At 35.5% G+C, this 18750-nt stretch overlaps 1 pseudogene; it reads left to right on the forward strand.

Annotated features, from left to right (window-relative positions):
* The first annotated feature begins 1939 nt into the window (after positions 1 to 1939).
* On the forward strand, positions 1940 to 2040 carry LOC112204620 (U6 spliceosomal RNA; annotated as a pseudogene).
* Positions 2041 to 18750: the final 16710 nt, after the last annotated feature.

Genomic DNA, 18750 nt, shown 5'->3' on the forward strand with positions numbered 1-18750 from the left:
ATGCTATAAGAAGGACCACATAACGAAAAAACAAATTTAAAACAGATGGTAGAAATATCCTCACAGTGATTCAGATATTGAAGTTAGCAGACAGAGACTTTAAAATAATAATGATCCATGTTTAATTGCTGATCAAAAATAAAAAAGAGAAAAAATGTTTCTAAAAACAATGATTAAGATAGTCAGTAGAATAAAGGGAAAGACGGAATTTCAGCTGACACTTGGAATCTACTTAAAAGGTCAAATGGAAGTTTTAGAATTGAAAATAATCTATAACTAAAATTAAGAAATAAGTTGATGTGTTTAATAGCAGATTTGACATATCAAAACAGGATATTTTTACTGGAAGACATATGACTAGAAATTATCAAGATTAAAGCACAGAGAAAAAAGGATGGAAAATACATAACAAAGTTAAGAATATATAGAACATGGTGACATCTTCTGACTTGTGTATAAATCACAGAATAGGAGGAGAGAGAATAGGATAGTAGCAGTATTTCAGAATATGTTGGCTGAGAATATTTTTCTACTGCTGAAATATATCAAACCACAGATTTGAAAATCTCTCTAAGAACCATAGGTAAGATAAATACAATCACACTTGGGATCAGCATAGTCAAAGACAAGCAAATTATAAAAGCAACCTGAGAAAAATGAGATGTTTCTTTCAAATGGGCAGTTGAGTGAGGGAAGCCAGATAAATGACTTTTCAATAGGATCAACGGAAGTCAGAAAACAATAGAGCAATGTCTTTAAGTTGTTGGAACAAACTATCCATAAAGCTAGAATTCTACAACTGGCAAAAAAATTCTTCACAATTAAAAAAATTAAAAAGCAAAATAACGATATTTTCAGGCAAAGAAGTTGAAAGAATATATTGCCAGCAGATTTTCACTAAGGGAAATATTAAAGGGAGTTGTTCAAAGAGAAAAGAAATGGTCCCAGGTGGAAGTACAGAATAGAAAAAGAAATAAAGAGTGCTGTGAAGAGTAAATATGTAGGTATATTAGAGTGAATATTGACTTTATCAAATGACAAAAATAATGCCTTGGGCTTAAAGTATTTATAAAATGAAATCTATGACAACAGTAGGACAAACTGGGGGGGGGGGGTAAATGGATTTAAAATTTGTAAAGCTCTTTCATTGTTTGTGAAGAGATAAAATTACTAATTTCATAGGGGCTCTAACAGGTCAAGAATATATAATGTAAATACTAGGACTGCATAATAAACTAATAAGTGGAAATAAAATAAAAATACTTGAGTCATCCAAAAGAAGAAAATAATTAGTAAATTAACTAGTAAACTTTAAGATATGTCAGAGAAAAACATCAGAAGAATAAGATACCAAGAGAAAAAAGAAAATATTTAGAAAAGTTTAAAAGGCTAGGGAATAAAATGAAAAGGCATTGCATATTGTATAACATGTTTGTATTGGAGTCCCAGAAAAGGAGGAGCAAGAGAATGGTACAGAAATAATGTTTGAAGACATAATGGCTGAGATTTTCCCAAAACTGAAAAGTGATCTCCAGGCTCAGAGATTTCCACAGTGATTTTCGCCTCCTGGTATTCTCTCCTCCTATATAGTTTTCTCCCACATTGCAGAGGGCTAATCTGTATAACCAATAAAAGAGTGCAGAAAGGATGGAGTGTGCTTTCCAAGGCCAGGCATAAAGGATATTTCACTTTCCATCTTGCTCTCTCAGATCACTTTCTCAGAGAAGCTAACTTTCATGTCATGAAGACATTCAGGTAGCCCAGTGGAGAGATCCATGTGGCAGGAATTGAGGCCTATTGCCAAAAAACAGTACTAACTTGGCAGCCAATTGAGTAAGCTATGTTGGAAGCAGATCTTCCAGGCCCAGTCAAACTTTCAGATAACTGCATTCTTAGCTGTCTTCTGGTATTCAACCTTAAGAGAGACCCTGAGTCACGCTCGCTTTGGCAGCACATATACTAAAACTTGGAACGATACAGAGATTAGCATGGCCCCTGTGCAAGGATGACACGCAAATTCGTGAAGCGTTCCATATTTTTTGTATGTGCTATTCAGTTGTGAACTGGTGGGCCGTATGTAACAGCTGACCAACATGTGAAGATATTGATACTTGATAGCCTCTTAAGGAAAATTTGCTTCCAAATTTTAAGCTGGAAAGTCACTGGAATAACTTTTAAAAAGAATTACAATACATGCATGGCTTTTTAAAATTTCATTACGTATGTTAAGAATTGTGTACAAATTGAAATGTCTGTACTGATTCTCAACCAATAAAATCTCAATTATGAAAATAAAAAAAAAAAGAGAGACCCTGAGTCACAGCCATAATCATTAAGCCACTCCCAGGTTTTTCACCCTAAATAAACTGTAGGAGATAGTAACTGTTGATTGTCTTATGCCACTAAGTCTGGGCTAATTTGCATGCAGTGGCAAATAACAAATACAGATTTTTGAGGCCTGGAGTTGGAGTGCTGCTGTAACAGAAACCTAAAATGTAATGGCTTTGGAACTAGGCAATATATGGAACATAAAATGGTGAAAACCTTGAAGAGCCTTTAGGTGTTTGTTAGTAGAAACCTGATGGCATTTTAGGAAACTGCAGGTGAGGACTTAAAATGAAAGGGAGGTAAATTTTGCTGAATATTGGAGGAAAGGAAATCTTCCTTATGTAAAAACAAAGTTTAGCAAAACTAGTACCTGCAGTAACATGGAAAGTAGCAAACATACCAGATGAGCTACGTGATCTAGCTAAAAAGAATTTTCAGGCAAAATATTGTGTGCCTCCTTGATTCTTCATTTTGCTTATAGTAAAATGTGAAAGGCGAGAATAAGCAAAAAATAGAACTGTTTTTAAAAAGTTGAGTGAGAGAAGCCAGAAATCACTGGATTTGAACATTCTCAGCCTCTCCAAATGACACAGAATGCTGAAATTAACAAATGGCTTCCAGACAAAAGTCAAATTTAAGGCACTTTGAGAAAAACCTGGTCTAACAGATGAAGCTGAGAGTGTGCCTGTAAAATCCTTTTAAAGATCTCAGAAGGGTCCAAGGTGATGCTTTAGATACTTTTAATCAGAGAATAAAGGTTATGTGACTCTTAGGTGTGCTGTCCCCAGCAGCATCAGTGGAAGCCCAGTGTAGAAAAGGGATCACTTCAATGAGATTTGTGGGTGTGGCTTTTGCTTAGTAGAGTAAATCCAAGAACTTTCACAGAATACCCACAAAGTTTTAAAGATACTTATATTGGTGGAAACACCACTAGCTTGGACTTAATGGGTCAGAAATAGCAAAAAGGAAAATAAGTCCTTGGATTTGGAAACATTTATAGGCATGAAATAGGCCAAGAAAATCATGCAACCAAAACCAATGATAGTGTTTCATGAAAAAGGAAGAATAACTCAAAGAAAAGAATCAAGAGCCCAGATGGTAGAGCCAAGAGATATGGAGAATTGTTCCTGTGCAGGATTAGCAGTGAATTCCGATCAAGGACTTTAAAAATTTGTCCAGGTGAATTTCAGATTTGCTGTGGACTTCCCCCATCCTTTTAAACAGGAGCATCTACAGCAGTTATCCTTTGCCTGTGCCACCATACTGTTTGACATGGGAGACACTAATAACTTGTCACTTTAGTTCATATGACTTCAGATTGAAAGGAACCATACTTGAGCTTTTATGAAAGAACTACACCCAAGAAGACTTACCCATATCTGGACCTGATATAAACTTTTGTACTTTGAGCTCGTGCTGTAATGGATTAAAACTTTTGAGGGTGACTATTTTTTCATATGAGAGGGACATGAATAATTGGGTTAGAGAAGGTGGAATGTGGTAGCTACCCACCAAGATGACCTCCAGTGATTTTTGTTTCTTGGTATTAAACTCTTGGGTAGTCCCCTCTCATTCCGAATACAGCTGGCCTCTGTAACTCATACTTCTGAGACAATATAATAAAAGACAATGTGGCTTCCATCTTGTGTTCTTTTAGATCACTTGCTTTGGTAGAAATCAACTGCCATGCTAGGAGTATACTCAACCAGCCCAATGGAGAAGTCCATGTGACATTGCATTGAGACCACCTGCTAATAGTCAGCACTGAATCAGACACCCTGGAAGTGGATCTTCAACCTTAGTCAAGCCTTTAAATGACTGCAGTCTTAGCAAGCATCTTGACTGCTATCTCATGTGAGACTCTGTGTCAGAAACACCTAGCTAAGCTGCTTCTAGGTCCCTCCAATATAAACGCTATGAGATAATAAATGTATTTTTATTTTTTTAAGAGATGGAGTATATGTTGCCCAGGCTGGCCTTGAACTCCTAGGCTCAGCGATCTTCCTGCCCCAGCCTCCTGAGCAGCTGGGACTACAGGCATACATCACAGTGCCCAGCTTGATAATAAATGTTTATTGGTTTTACCTGCTAAGCTTTGAAGGTAATTTTTAAATGCAGCTATAGATAGCTAATAACATAATTTTTTTCCAAAACCGAGGGGGTTTTTCTCTGAAAAACAACATGAAGGATAAATATATGAAATGACATAAGAACCAAACTTCTAAAATCAAAGACAGGGAAATTTTTAAAAGCAAAATTCTGTTCATATAAAGATAAAAAACACATGTTATCTTCAACAGAACAAAAATTGAATAGATAGCTGTGACTCCTCAAGAGAAACAATGAAAGTCAGAGGCACCATAAAGTTATCTTCAATGTGGTACAAGAGAATAACTGCCAACCTAGAATTCCATAACAAACGAAACTATCTTTCAGTAACGAAGGTGAAATAAGTACATTTTCAAGAAAACACAAATAAAAAGCTTTATCACCAGCAAACCCACACTAAAAGATCAAGTGTTTCCCCCCTCACCCCCGCAAGCAGAAGAGAAAGGATCCCAGATGGAAGCTTGGAGTTGCAAGATATTAGGAAAGCATGTAGAAGTAAATCTGAATCAATTATGCAATTATGTCTATGTAAAGCAGTAATAACAATGTCTATTGGGGCTTATGATAGAGAGAAAATTAAAATTTATGAACGATAGCACATAAAGTAGGAAAGATGGGATTAAACTGAGTTAAAATGTTCTCTTCATTGACAAGAAAAAAGAAAAAGTACTGATGTACATTAGATATTAATAAGCCATGGGTAAATAATATAAACTATAATAAAGCACTTAAAGACAAGTAAAGAAGAGATTACTACAAAACTGATAAAAGGAATAATAAAACATCTAATCAATCCAAAAGAAGAAAAGAAAAGGAGAAAAATGATCATGGAAGAGGTAGAAAAAACAAAAAAATAGATAGTAGATTTAAGTTCACATATATCCCTACCTAATTATATTAAGTATAAATGATCTGTATTGTCCAGCTAGGAGCAAACCATTTTCTTAGGAAGAGAAACTATGATCTGCTGTTTGTAAGAGACAAACTGTAATGAAAGAAAAGCTTAAAGATAAAAGGTCATGTCATGTAAACACTAACTTAAAGAGACCTGGTATAGATATATATCACTCTCAGATAAAGTAAAATTCAAGAAAAAAATGTCTGACTAGAAATACAGCCCTATTTCATTAAGATAAAACTAATTTATCGGGAAGATATAATAATTTTAAAATTATATGTGCATAAATAACATTGTCTCAAAACACATAAAGCAAAATAACAGAACAACAAGGAAAAAGAGACACATCAACAATCATACTGGGAGTTTTAAAGATACTTCTCTCAGTAAGTGAAAAAATAAACAGACAAAAAATTTTTGAAAACCAATGAAGATATAGGAGTAAAAACAAGGATTTAAATGCACCTAAGAGACATGCACAGAACACTATACCCATTACCATGGAATACACATTCTTTTCAAGAGCACATGAAATATTTATAAATATTGACCATATACAAGGCTATAAAACAAATCTCAATACAGTTCAAAGAATTGAAATTGTGGAATACGTGTTTCCTGATCACAAGGGAACTGAGTTTGAGATCAATACAAAAACAACACACAGAAGTAAACAGTAGAAGAGAAAAAGGAAATAAACACCATGTGTTTAGAAATTAAACCATACATATCAAAATAGCCCATGTCAAAAAGAAATCACGATGGAAATTTAAAAATAGTTTGAATTCAATGTTAATTAAAATACTGCAAATCAAAAACTGTAGGATATAGCTAAAGTAGTGTTGGAGGGAAATTTATAACTTTGCATGCGTAAGAAAGGAGAATGACTGAAATCAGTTAGAGATTCCTCTCAAGAAGCTAGGTACCAAGTAACAAATTAAACCAAAGGATATACAAAGAAGAAATAATATAAATAGCAGAAGTGAATAAAATAGAAAACAAATATTAAATATAGAAGATCAACTTACCCAAAAGCTTGGTTATTTACAATGACTTAAAGAAAAAAAAAGAAAAAGAAATATCTCTGGGATAATGATTTTGAAAGACAGAGAAATCACAAATAATATCAGCAATGCATAAGGGGATATCAAAATATATCCTACAGATGGGAAAATGATTAAATTGTATTGTCAGTAAATTTGCCATTTAAGAAAAACTGGACAAAATCTAGGAAAATATAACAATAAAATAGACACAAGAAGAAATAGCTGGTCCTAGGATACGAGGGTTTTTTTTAAAAAAAAAAAAGAGAGAAGAAACAGCCAGAATAAATGTACGCAAAATGTATTTGCAACTCAAGGATGTTACCGTTGACACACCATTGACACACACTTTGTTTTGAAGATTGCATTTTTTAAAAATCATCAAATATTACTTCATTTTTTACCTTTCATTTTAAATAAACTTTTATCCATTTTGGGGTAGTGCTTCAGTATTTTTAATGCGTTATTTTTAGTTATTGCTTTAAAAATTTTATTTGAGTGATAGGCATGTTTAAAAATGTGTTTTGCAATGCTGTTTTATATGTTTTCAAGTTATGTTTGAAATGTGCTTAATATTTAGCTTTTCTATTTTAAAAATTTTATTAATCTTGGAAATTTTAAAGAAAACACCCATCTTCACTAATATTTCAATACTATATGAAATAAGACACAACTCTTTCTATATTGTTATTTTGTCCTAGTTTTACAATCTCTAGTTTGCATGGTGTTGATTCTAGGAAAGGTGTTGAAAAAAAGTGTTCAAGTTTTGTAAATATTCCATTTATCTATTGTCAGCTTAAGTGCAGGAGTATATAAATTAGTTTAAGCTTACTGATTTTGTTGTTGAAATCTTCTATATCCTCACAAATTTTTTAATCTGCTTGCCCTATCAGTTTCTAAAAAAGGTGTATTAACATCTTCCTCTATGATTGTAGATGTCTCAATTTTTTTCTTTTGTTAGATTTTACTTTATAAATTCCAATCTTATATTGTTAATTATAAGTTGAGGATTATGATACCTTATTCATTAATAGCTCCTTTTATTATTACTATGCAGTGACTATTTTCAATCCTTATTAAAGCTTTTGTCTTTAAATGATATTTTGGACTCATACTAGTATTTTTAACCTATTGTAACTGAACCAGACCAATTGGGTTCAACTTTTATGTAACGAGGTTGTGAATTGCTTTTCAGTTGCTATGGACCTCCCAGGTTCAAAGTCATGTAACCTGAGCATGCGCAGATGAACCAAGTGTGCAACCACTGGTGGAACCTAAATGCTCAGACCAAGGAACAGGGACTAAATTAAGAAGCAGACACCACTGACATCATGACCCCCAGCAGCAACTCATTGCAAGATCCAATCGGATCACCTCTCATTATCCTATACTTAAAAAAACCCGACCCAGGCTGGGCGCTGGGGACTCATGCCTGTAATCTCAGCACTTTGGGAAGCCGCGGTGGGTGCATCGCTGGAACCCTGGAGTTCTAGACCAGCCTGGACAATGTGGCGAAACCCGGCTCTACAAAAAAATACAAAAATTAGCGGGGCGTGGTGGCATGCTCCTGTAATCCCAGCTACTTGGGAGTGTCACTTCAGCCTGGGCGACAGAGCGAGACCCCGTCTGAAAAACAACAACAAAACAAAAAACAAAACAAAACAAAACAAAAACCTGGCCCAACCCCCAGCTTGGGGAAACAGGTTTGAGTGTTTCCTCCTCCCGTCTACTTGCCAGTCCAGTCACAATAACCCTTTCACGTTGCAAAAACCTGGTGCTTCCGTGTTTGGCTTTGTGTTGCACAGGCAAACTAGCCCGGTTTGGTTTGGTAACGCCGTTTTCCATTAGTTTAATATTTTCTTGGTGTATCTACCTAACTTTTACTTTCAAACTTTATAGTTTTTTTATTTTCTCTTGTAAGCAACACAGTGATGGAATTTGTTTTTGAGATATATTCTGAGGATCTATCTGTCTCAATATGTAAGCTTACTGTGTTAAAATGATTGATGAACTTATGTTTATCATAATATTTACATTTACATTTTCTGTTTACCATCTTTTATCACTGTGTCTTTATTTTTTCCTTCCTTGGATTGGATTGAGAAACAAAATGTATTGCCTTTTGATTCCTCTCTTGGCTTAGAAGCTATAGAATACATTTCTGTTCTTTTAACAGGAACCCTTAATATTTGATGTACATAACTACATATACATTTTTCTAACAATGTCTGTAATTACTCAATTTTTATTTTATTATTTTATTTTATTTTTTGAGAGTGTCTCGCTCTGTTGCCCAGGCTGGAATACAGTGGCTTGATCTCGGCTCACTGCAACCTCTGCCTCCTGGGTTCAAGTGATTCTACCGCCTCAGCTTCCCAAGTAGCTGGGATTACAGGTGTGTGCCACCACGCCTGGCTAATTTTTGTATTTTCAGTAGAGACGGGGTTTCACCACATGGGCCAGGATGGTTGAACTCCTAACCTCAAGTAATCCACCCGCCCCGGCCTCCCTAACTGCTGGGATTACAGGTGTGAGCCAACATGTGATTACCCAATATTTCTATCTTTCTTCTGAATACCACATGACTTTTATCCACTGAGCATCAAGACCAACTCTAAACCTTGTAATTGTTGCATAGCATTTTAGCTTCAACTTTTCTCGAAGATTAGAAAATGTTTTCTTGAAGAATCCATTAATTGTCTCACATATTTTGTAAGTTTCAGAACTCAACATTTTTGCTATATTTTATACTTTTCCTCTTGATTTACTTACCTTCTGGCTGAAGCTCATTATTTAATATTCCTTTGCAGAGAATATTTGGAGGTAAATTTGCTTACTCTTTAAATGTGATGGCAAATATCTTTAAAATTGCCCTTATAACAATAGTTCAGCTAGGTATGATATCCTATATACAGTCATCTTCTCTCACCACTTAAAAAAATTATGATGTTGTCTTATAATATCTATGAGGTATTGAAAAATTCTGTTTTTAGTCTAATTCTTTTGTATTTAATCTGTCTTTTCTTGCTGGTGACTTAAAAAAGAATTCTCTTTACTTTTTTTATTTTTGTAATTTTACTATGGTGTATCCAGGTATGTTTTTATTTATCCTACCCAGTGCTTGTAGCACATTTTCAAATGGGGATTCTTTTCTTTTTATGTTTTTTGTTACAATTTATTCTTTTTTTAATTTTTAATTTTTGTGGGAACATAGTACATGTATATATTTTGATACAGGCATGCAATTCATAATTACATCATGGAAATTGGGGTGTCCATCTCCTCAAGCATTTTCCTTTGTGTTACAACCAATCCAATTATACTCTTTTAGTTATTTTAAAATGTACAGTTAAGTTATTATTGACTATAGTCCTCCTGTTGTGCTATCAAATACTAGGTCTTGTTCATTCTTTCTCACAATTTTTTTTGTACCCATTAACTATCCCCACCTCCCTGCCATCCCTGCCGCCCACCCTAGAGGAATCTTGTGTTTTCTCCAATTCAGAAACATGCTTAGCCTTTATCTGTTCCAATACTGCTTTTCTTCGATTAACACACTTGCATGCACTCCTATAACAGGTGTATGTTGAAAACACTCAATCTATTCTCCATGTCTATTAAAAGCTCTTTCATGTGTTTCAATGTGTTTGTTTCTCCTTACTGCATTTCCTCAGGGCTATTTTCACATTGATTCTCTTTATTATAACCACTGTAGGCTTTATTCCATCTGTTAACTTATAATATTTCAATGGCTATATTTTTTTATTTCCAAGATTTCTAATTATAATTCTAATACATTCTGTTAAAATATCACTCTACTTGTGCTTCATTTCTGCCTGCTTATTAATTCATTGCTTGCTGTTTTTTTTTTTTTTTTTTTTTTTTGAGACGGAGTCTCGCTCTGTCGCCCAGGCCAGACTGCGGACTGCAGTGGCGCAATCTCGGCTCACTGCAAGCTCCGCTTCCCGGGTTCACGCCATTCTCCTGCCTCAGCCTCCCGAGTAGCTGGGACTACAGGCGCCCGCCACCGCGCCCGGCTAATTTTTTTTGTATTTTTAGTAGAGACGGGGTTTCACCTTGTTAGCCAGGATGGTCTCGATCTCCTGACCTCATGATCCACCCGCCTCGGCCTCCCAAAGTGCTGGGATTACAGGCGTGAGCCACCGCGCCCGGCCACTTGCTGTTTTTAATAACACCATTTTTTCATTTACCTTTTTGTAAGACAGTTTAGTTTCTTCTGGAGTGAACTTATATTCTGAAGTTTGATTTATTGGCTACTTTCATAGCATTAGATTACTTTATGGGGTTTGGAGTTAAATTTGCAGAGTCAATTTGAGTAGGAAGTTTATCCTTTCTTCCTTCCTTCCTTCCTCTCTCTCTCTCTTTCTTCCTCTCTTTCTCTTTCTTTCTTCTTTTCTTTCTTTTTTTTTTTTGTGACAGAGTCTCACTCTGTTGCCCAGGTTGGAGTGCAGTGACGCCATCTCGGTTCACTGCAACCTCTGCCTCCAGGGTTCAAGCAATTCTCCGTCTCAGCCTCCTGAGTAGCTGGGATTACAGGCGCCCGCCACCAGGCCCGGCTAATTTTTTTGTATTTTTAGTAGAGACGAGGTTTCACCATCTTGGCTAGGCTTGTCTTGAACTCCTGACCTTGTGATCCGCCTGCCTCGGCCTCCCAAAGTGCTGGGATTACAGGCGTGAGCCACCCCGCCCGGGCATTCTTTCTTTCTCTCTCTCACTCTTGCTCTTGCTCTCTGCTCACTCTTCCTTATTTAATTATTTTTAAGTTGTCTTTCCTAGCCTACCCCAGTCCCTCAGGGTGAAACAAGATTTTATATTACAGATGACAGGCCTCTGTTCTAGAGTAAATTGAGGCTAACACAGTTCCCTGGAGAGCCAGTGGATAATTTTGTTTTGTTCCTGGTACTTCCTTTTTCTATTATTCTGAGATTTTCTTACACTTTCTCCTGACTTACACTTCCTATTATCTGATTTCTGAGTTTTACTCTTTCTTGATTTACTCCCTGAATTTTAGTGAAGCATTACCTTTTTGGGAAAAAGTGCAAGAAAGCTGTTTTAGTGCATTTCCCTTCCTAAAAATGTCTTGATTCTACTCTTATGTTTAATTGTTTAATTTGCCTTAGAATTTAAAGGTATTACTCCATTGTTGTCTAGTTATTTGTGTAATTGTTGAGAAATCTGATTTTATTTTTATTTACAATCTTTTGCATGTGACCTCTCTTTTCTCTCTGTAAGATTTTAGGCTGTTTATATCCTGATGTTCTAAAATCTATAGTGATGTATCTTAGCGTTGTCATTTTGGTGACATTCAGTGTGAAATTCAGTATGGAAAGTGATATCCTCCAGTTCTAGGGCATTTTATTGTATTTGTTTAATAATTTCTTCTCATTTCTCTTTATGGAAAAGAGGGGTTCCTATTACCTGGATGTTAGGTTTTACTTTTTTATGTTTTCTATTAGTTATAGTGAATAATGCTGCTATGAACACAGTATACAAATATCTCCTCAGGATTCTGTTGTTAATTCTTTTAGGTATATACTCAGAAGTGAAATTGCTAGATCATATGGTAATTCTATTTTTACTATTTGCATGAAATGTATTTTTCCATCTTTTCACATTCAACCTATTTGTGTCTTTGAATCTAAAGTGAGTCTCTTGTGGACAGCATTCAGTTGGATCATGTATTTTTATCTATTCTTCCAATTTCTGTCTTTTAATTAGAGAGTTTAATTTATATTTAAAGTAATTACTGATAAGGAGGGACTTGTTATGTCATTTTGCTTTGTTTTCTATATGACTCATAACTTTCTTGTCTCTCATTTCCTGCCTTACAGTTTTCTTTTATCTTTAGTTGACTTTTTATAGTGAAATGTTTTAATTCCCTTCTCATTTCTTTTTGTGTATATTCTATAATTATTTTATGGTTACCATGGGGATTATATTTAACATCTTAAAGTTATAACACTCTAATGTGAATTTATACCAGATTAACTTCCAATAGCATACAAAAAGTCTGCTCCTTTACAGCTCCATGTCCACCTCTTTTTATTATTGATGTCACAAAATTACATCTTTATATATTGTGCATCCGAAAACATAAACTAGTCACTGGTTTTTAAAATTCAGTAGTCTCTTACATTATGTAGAAAATGAAATATGGATTTACAAACCAAAGTTATAAGAATACTAGCTTTTAGACCAATAATTGTTTTTTAATTTATTAGTCTCTTAAATCACATAGAAAACAAAAAGTGGAGTTACGCTGGGCGCGGTGACTCACACCTATAATCCCAGCACTCTGGAGGCTGAGGCGGGCGGATCACAAGGTCAAGAGTTCGAGACCAGCCTGGCCAATATGGTGAAACTCCTTCTCTACTAAAAATACAAAAATTAGCCAGGTATGGTGGTGGGCACCTGTACTCCCAGCTACTTGGGAGGCTGAGGCAGGAGAATCACTTGAAGCCGGGAGGCAGAGGTTGCAGTGAGCAGAGATCACACCACTGTACTCCAGCCTGTGCGACAGAGCGAGACTCGGTCTTAAAAAAAAAAAAAAAAGTCGAATTACAAGTCACTGTTGGCCTGGCGTGGTGGCTCATGGCTGTAATCCCAGTACTTTAGGAGGCTGAGGCGGGCAGGTAGCTTGAGCCCAGGAATTTGGGACCGGCCTGGGCAACATGGCGAAACTCCATCTCTACAAAAAATACAAAAAATTAGCCAGGCATGGTGGCACATGCCTGCGGTCCCAGCTACTCTGGAGACTGAGGTGGGAGGATCACCTGAGCCTGAGGTCAAGGTTGCAGTGAGCTGAGATCATGCCACTGCACTCCAGCCTGGGCCAGAGAGCGAGACCCTGGTCTTAAAAAACAAACCAACAAAAAACCAAGTTATTGTTACCATAAAACTAGCTTTAATAATTGCCCATATATTTATCTTCATTAAGAGCTTTATGTTTTCATATAACTTTGAGTTACTGTCTAGTGTCCTTTTATGTCAAACTGCAGGAACTCTCTTTAGCATTTCTTGCAGAGCAATTTTTGTTTTGTTTATTTCTTCCCTGTGATTGTGTCATACTTTCCTATATCTTTGTATGCCTTGTGATTTCTTTGTTGAAAGTTGGCCACTGGAATCTAATAATGTGGCAGCTGGTAGTCAAAGTCCTCCACATTCCCACAGGGTTTGCTGTTTTTTGTTGTTTGAGTTTTGGTTGTTGTAGGCTGTACTCATGCCAAGCCAAGGATCAACCTAAGGTGTAAACCTAGGGTCTCCTCAGGTGTTTTCTGAGCCTGTGTCTTTTCCTGGGCATGTGTGGTGACTTTCTTATTTCCCCTGGATATGCAGTTGCCTTTGAATGTCCTAGTCTTTAATGTTTGGCTTCCAAAAGGGCAAAAAGGAAAATGAAGGAGAGGAAAAAGGCGCTGGCCCTTTAAGTCTCTTGGCAGTTGCTTCAGCCTGAGGGGGAGGGACTTGCCTGCCACCTTGGAGGAGGGGTTGGGTGGTGGTGGTGCAACAATGGCTGTCCACCTCTGTGCGGACACTCCTAGGATCAGAAGTAGCAATCAGCAGTCAGAACACAGATCCCCAGTATTTGGAGGATGAGTACTTGCTCCTTATTGCCACCCAAGCCCAGCAAACTGCAAGCAAGGGACTCCAGGAAGAAGTGCACAGCTGCCTGGCTGGAGGCTACAGGGTGGGGGATGGTAGCTATTGCGAAGCTAAGAGCTGAAATTGACAGAAACTGCAATTTACCTTGCAAGCCTTCTATAGATGTCAGAGTTCCAAAATAGTTACATCAGACATATCCTGCCAGTACCACTTGTTGATAGATTCCTGCTGCTTCCTATGTTGCCATCTTCCCAGAATCCTCTCCTAAAAACTTTTCTTCTTAAGTCTTTTTGGTTTGGTTTTGTTTTTTGGAGGGGAAGAAATTTTATTTATCTGTACCCCATGAGTTTTATTAGTGATTTTTATTATTATTTTTTAAATTAATCTTTCTGTGTCAATAATTGTATAGGCCCAGTCCTCTTAACTCCCTTTCCTGTTTATCTAGCAACTGTTTGAATTATTGTGTCAGACTTTAAGCTAGGAGCTGGATGTTGATAGTTTCTATTTTTCAGTTACTCAGCTGCCTGAAGAGGTTGGGGAGATGGGAAAAAAAAAGGGAGTGAGGTAATTTCTGTCTACGTAGGGGCATTTTTCATTTAAATCTGTTGAATCTCTGCATTTTGTCCAGAGGGTCAGTTCCTTTTGCCATATCTCTGCTTTCTTGTCTTTAAAGAACATCGGTCATCTTGGTGACAGGATCAGTTAAAGTGAAGACCTATAACTTGTGGACATACATGAAATGTGGTCTTCTATTTAATCTGTAAATATTTCAGCATGTATCTTTAAATGATAAACTTTGAAGACATAACAGCAAATATATTACATCTAAAAATTAACAAAACAACTTAATATAATCAAATATCCTGTTTTCAAATTTCCAATTGTCTCATACATGTCATAAATGTGTTTTTGTCTATTTGCTTGAATCAGAATCCAAGTAACTTCCACACATGATGATTGATTGATATACAATTTAAGTCTCTTTTAATCTATAGGTTTTCTCTTTCATCTCTTTTTTCTGTGCAACTTTTTGTTTGGTTGAAAAAACAGGTCATTTGTCTTATACAGTTTCACAAAGTTGATTGTGCTCATTGTGTAGTTTAGTATGTTCCACTGACCTCTGTAATTCCTGTGAATTGGTAATACTATAGGCACTCTTGTTTTCCCATAATGACTGGTTTTCTCCCATTTTTTTGTGATATTGACAGATGTCAAACATTTTTATATGCCAACCAAAAGTTATTCATCCTTCCTCCATGCTAGTCAGAACTACTATTTTGCTCAGTTGTCAATTTGCCCAGTCCCAGGGTATAAATCATGATTGGTTTGAGTCAATTACAACAATGCTGTTTTTCTTTACCATCAATTTGTTCTAGAGATGAGTATGTGATTCCATGTTGGCAAATGAAATATAAAGAAGTTCATTAGAAAAGGTTGTTCTCTCCAGTAAAATTTGAAAGAGTGTGAGAAGATCTTTTTTTTTTTTTTTTTTTTTTTTTGCTTTTTCTCACTTCTTCCTGCTTAATATACTGCTGAGGGAGGATACAATGCCTGGTGCTGTGATAGCTACATGATCTCAATCTGATTCTTGTTCTGTATAAGTGATCTTTTTATCTCTGGAAACTTTTAGAAGTTCTGCTTTGTCTTTGATATTCTTCAATTTCATTATAATGTATCAGGGTTGAGTTTTTTTTTTTTTTTCATTATATCTTGCTGGACACCCCATGAACCATCAAACTTTTATTAAAAGTTTGCCTTAAGATGTAATGAGCCATAATAATCTACTTTTACAAGTTCTCAAGTATAATTTATTGGTATTAACATAGTCCATATGGCATTGATCTCACAGAAATCAAATTTATCTTTTAAACTACTTTAGACAAAAAAACAAATTAATCTGCACTAACAAAAAAGAAAAGAAAAACCCTATACATTTTTATTCTTTTAAAACTTTAAATAATGAAATGTTCTATGCATATACAATAGAAATAAAGGAGTATATATAACATATATGTGTACCAGGTTTGTTCTTAAATGTAATTAACAAGTATTCCACTTAATTCTTTTTTCTTTTTCTAAGGACTTGAATTAACTGTGCTATCTATTACATTACGCTCAGGATGCAGACAGTCTTAGGAAGAATTTGATGTGATTAGGGGTGGGGAGAGGTACCCTAAAATACTTAGGTAAGACCAATATAGTTTATACAGTTCATTTTAATGTTCTTTCTGTTTGAATATAGTATCCATGAAAAGAACTAAGAAAGAGGGACTATATCTTTCATTAAAACTTAATAAAAATGTCTTGGTCATCTAAGAAGTGTGAATTGAGAGGGAACTGTCAGGGATGCCAACCTAAAGAAAAATCTTTCTCATCCTGTGTTACAGTGTCTGAAATCTCATCTTTAGAATTGCTTTGTTGGATCATAAAATCTTTCAAATATTCAAGAAAATTCCATTGAACTGATGGCCCTCCATGAGGAATCATGTCTTATTTATTGCTAGCAGTTTCTGGCACATAATAGGTATTCAAGAAAATGTCTGCTGAATAAATATTAAACAACAAAATTGAAAAGAACATTGAGAAGAATAATACTTAAAGATCAACTAACACTTGTATGATAGATTGCCACAAGTAATTAAGCCATATCTTTGACCAGGATGTGTAACCACTTTATGCTGTATCACCCAGGCTCTTCATATATCTTTTTTTTTTTTTTCCCCAATTCTGATTGCACTTGATTATATTGTTGGGGGTAGAGAACCTGGGCTTGAGTTCATAGATCAGCAAAAAGAAGAGAGACATTTTTAGAGACTCTTACTATCCAAATTAATATCATTTAATCTTTTATTATCATAGTGCTTATGATGTACCAACTTATCTATGTCTTAAAAGTATGTTTACATTGTTGTAAGAACAAATATAAGTTTGATTTAAGTATGATTTACAGGTGAGAATCCTTAGAGAGAAATGAATTTCCATTTATATATTATTTTTAGGAGAAAATTTCACTGTCTTAAAGTGAGCTGCTTTATGACACAGTGTCCATGAATCGTACGCGTATTTTTTTTAATCCTTCCACCTCAGCCTCCTGAATCGCTGGGATTATAGGCACAAGCCACTGCACCTGGCATCAGTTGTAGATTGAAAAGCAGAAAGAGGTTTGTAATCAAGATGGAAACTTCATTACTATCACCACCATCATCACTTTTATCATTTCCATTACACTCTTGGTGCAATGGCGTTGAGTACTCTCTTCAGTCTATCAAACAATATATAACGTGTTAGTTATATGTTGCACAGCTCTGAGAAGCTCAGAGGTTAAATGCTGTCACCTAGTAAGCAGTAGTAAGGTCTTCAGAGGGATCAACTATTTAAAGCATTAATCTAGATGTCCTATCCCCATAACTATCCTTCTCAAGTAAAAAAGTATTCCAGAATCCTTTCCTAAGCTATGATTTAGCCTTCTCCCCTTTGTATCTTTTTCTCCCTTTTAATCATCTTCCCTTCCTTCTTGATTCACTCTCCTCTCTCCTCTCCTCCCTCACCACCCCACTTCCACTTTTTTTTTCTTGCTAACCAATATGTTCAAAACCTGAAAGGAGATCAAGAGAAACCTTTCAGGTTTTGAACATAGAGGTTAGCAAGAAAAAAAAGGTGATATGAATGGTGGAAGAGGTGATATGAATGGTGGAAGAGAAAGGGGAAGAGATAAGGTAAGTCTGACTAATATTTTAATTTATTTTAACTTTCTCCAATTCTTCTATAACATAAATGCAGGTTTGCAAGGTTTTGTAGGTGAATATATATGTAGAAGTAAAAATAAAGTTATAATGTGAATACTGTGGGGGGGGGATGCAATATCTTAATCGAAAAAACAAAAACTACATCAAAACACAGAACAAAAAACTCTGTCCATTTTTCCAAACTAACATCGTTTTTTGTTATTAAAAGAAAAATCTCGTTCTCTCTCTTTCTGCTGTGATGTGTGTGCATGTCTGGCTTGCACAGAAATGAGGACCTGAAGAGAGATGGGTGATGTACGATGCGGAATAAAATCCACTTTGTAAACATGTTCTTCATTCCATAATGGCATCCCCTTTGGTATTTACAGAAGATTTCTCCTTGTGTGTTTTACACAAGCATAAATATGACTAATGTGAATTTCCGCTCATTTGCCTTTTCTAGGTGGAATTGTGTAGCCCAATAAACACAATAATAAAGAAGGCTTCCTAAAGACAAAGTGAGGATTTCTCAGTGTGCTTTTTATTAAAGGATGGAGAAAATCTTGCATTTGGCTACAGGTTGACATTTTCAAAAGCCTGCCCTAAGACAATGAAAAATATGTATCATACACATATTTTAAAAATTTTTTAAAAATTATAAATGTCATACATGCTACTTAAGAAAACACGGAACATTAAAAAATGAAAAAAATCTGATCATAGTTTCACTTTCAATTTATTGGTATATCCTTCTGCACCAAGGTTTTTTGTTGTTGCTTAAACGTTTGCCGCCACTTATTCCCTCCCCCCATTTTAAAAGGAAGATAATTTATGTAGAATTATGTAGAAAGTGAGGTATCAATTAGTAGTTTGGATTTATAAAGAACAGAAGAGGAGCCACACTGGCCTTTGGGGTAAAGCCAACCATATTAACTGTCCAGCCCTGTTGTCAGGTAGAGGAAGTATTCGTTTGAGGGAGATGTGAGCCTCCCTCATTGTAAAGATAGTTTTTGATCAATTATTCAAT

The sequence above is a fragment of the Pan troglodytes genome, chromosome 8, assembly GCF_028858775.2.
Source record: "Pan troglodytes isolate AG18354 chromosome 8, NHGRI_mPanTro3-v2.0_pri, whole genome shotgun sequence".
Taxonomy (NCBI): Eukaryota; Metazoa; Chordata; class Mammalia; order Primates; family Hominidae; genus Pan; species Pan troglodytes.